The sequence below is a fragment of the Arachis ipaensis genome, chromosome B5, assembly GCF_059453495.1.
Source record: "Arachis ipaensis isolate K30076 ecotype BB chromosome B5, ASM5945349v1, whole genome shotgun sequence".
Lineage (NCBI taxonomy): Eukaryota > Viridiplantae > Streptophyta > Magnoliopsida > Fabales > Fabaceae > Arachis > Arachis ipaensis.
In genome coordinates, this window is record NC_142440.1 from 113611319 (window position 1) to 113613726 (window position 2408).

General features: G+C 34.8%; 1 non-coding gene across 1 annotated transcript; it reads right to left on the reverse strand.

Moving 5' to 3' along the window:
- Positions 1 to 1434: 1434 nt before the first annotated feature.
- On the reverse strand, positions 1435 to 1542 carry LOC148565410 (small nucleolar RNA R71). Its single transcript, XR_015884516.1, has one exon. It is a non-coding gene; the product is annotated as a small nucleolar RNA R71 (small nucleolar RNA).
- Between the last annotated feature and the right edge of the window lie 866 nt (positions 1543 to 2408).

Genomic DNA, 2408 nt, shown 5'->3' on the forward strand with positions numbered 1-2408 from the left:
TTTTTCTCTCATAAATTTCGAAAATTTGAGTTGACTTTTTCAAAACTTTTTAAAATTCAATTGTTTCTTATGAGTCAAATCAAATTTTCAATTTAAAAATCTTATCTTTTTCAAAAATCATATCTCTTTCATTTTTCTTATTTATTTCCGAAAATTTTAAAAATATTTTTAAAAAAAATCTTTTTCTTAATTTTACATCATATTTTCGAAAATATCATCAACAATTAATGTTTTGATTCAAAAATTTCAAGTTTGTTACTTGCTTGTTAAGAAAGATTTAAACTTTAAGTTCTAGAATCATATCTTGTGATTACTTGTGAGTCAAGTCATTAATTTTGATTTTAAAATTCAAATCTTTTTTCAAAACTAATTTTAATCATATCTTTCTTTCATATCTTTTTCAAATATCTTTTCTAACTTCTTATCTTTTTATCTTTTCACAATTGAATTTCAAATCTTTTTCAACTAACTAATTGACTTTTTGTTTGTTTCTTATCTTTTTCAAAACTACCTAACTAACTATCCCTCTCTAATTTTCGAAAATACCTTCCTCTTTTTCAAAATTTTTTTTAATTAATTAATTGTTTTCAATTTTTAATTTTAATTTTATTTCATTCCTAATTTTCGAAAATTACTAACCTTTTTCAAAAACTATTTTCAAAATTTAACTTTAAATTTTAATTTTTAATTTTCGAAATTCCCTCTCCCTCATCTCCTTCTATTTATTTATTCATCTACTAACACTTCTCTTCACCCAAAATCCGAACCCCTTCTTCTCCTCCGAGTCCGAATTCTTCTCTTCTACATTCTTATTCTTCTTTTCTTCTACTCATAGAAGGGAACCTCTATACTGTGGTAAAGAGGATCCCCGGTATCTTTAGTCCTCTTCTTTTTCACATGAGCAGGAGCAAGGACAAGAACATTCTTGTTGAAGCAGATCCAGAACCTGAAAGGACTCTGAAAAAGAAACTAAGAAAAATTAAAATACAACAATCCAGAGACAACCTTACAGGAATTTTCGAACAGGAAGAGGAGATGGCAGCCAAAAATAATAATAATAATGCAATGAGGATGCTTGGTGACTTTATTGCACCTAATTCCAATTTACATGGAAGAAGCATCTCCATTCCTACCATTGGAGCAAACAATTTTGAGCTGAAACCTCAATTAGTTTCTCTGATGCAGCAAAACTGCAAGTTTCATGGACTTCCATCTGAAGATCCTTTTCAGTTCTTAACTGAATTCTTGCAGATCTGTGATACTGTTAAGACTAATGGAGTAGATCCTGAAGTCTACAGGCTCATGCTTTTCCCGTTTGCTGTAAGAGACAGAGCTAGAGTGTGGTTGGACTCTCAACCCAAAAATAGCCTGAACTCTTGGGATAAGCTGGTCACGGCTTTCTTAGCCAAGTTCTTTCCTCCTCAAAAGCTGAGTAAGCTTAGAGTGGATGTTCAAACCTTCAGACAGAAAGAAGGTGAATTCCTCTATGAAGCTTGGGAGAGATATAAGCAACTGACCAAAAAGTGTCCTTCTGACATGCTTTCAGAATGGACCATCCTGGATATATTCTATGATGGTCTGTCTGAATTAGCCAAGATGTCATTGGATACTTCTGCAGGTGGATCGATTCACCTAAAGAAAATGCCTGCAGAAGCTCAAGAACTCATTGACATAGTTGCTAATAACCAGTTTATGTACACTTCTGAGAGGAATCCTGTGAGTAATGGAACGCCTCAGAAGAAGCAAGATCCTGGAAAGTTCCTAATACCTTACACCATAGGCACCATGACCTTTGAGAAGGCTCTATGTGACCTTGGGTCAGGAATAAACCTCATGCCACTCTCTGTAATGGAGAAACTGGGAATTTTTGAGGTGCAAGCTGCCAGAATCTCATTAGAGATGGCAGTCAACTCAAGAAAACAGGCTTATGGACTAGTAGAGGACGTGTTAGTAAAGGTTGAAAGCCTTTACATCCCTGCTGATTTCATAATCCTAGACACTGGGAAGGAAGAGGATGAATCTATCATCCTTGGAAGACCCTTCCTAGCCACAGCAAGAGCTGTGATTGATGTGGACAGAGAAGAATTGATCCTTCAACTGAATGAGGACAACCTTGTGTTTAAAACTCAAGAATCTCCTTCTGTAACAATGGAGAGGAAGCATGAAAAGCTTCTCTCAGTACAGAGTCAAACAAAGCCCCCACAATCAAACTCTAAGTTTGGTGTTGGAAGGCCTCAGCCAAACTCTAAGTTTAGTGTTGAACTCCCATATCCAAACTCTAAGTTTGGTGTTGGGAGTCTACAAAATTGACCTGATCACCTGTGTGGCTCCATGAGAGCCCACTGTCAAGCTATGGACATTAAAGAAGCACTTGTTGGGAGGCAACCTAATTTTTATTTATCTAATTT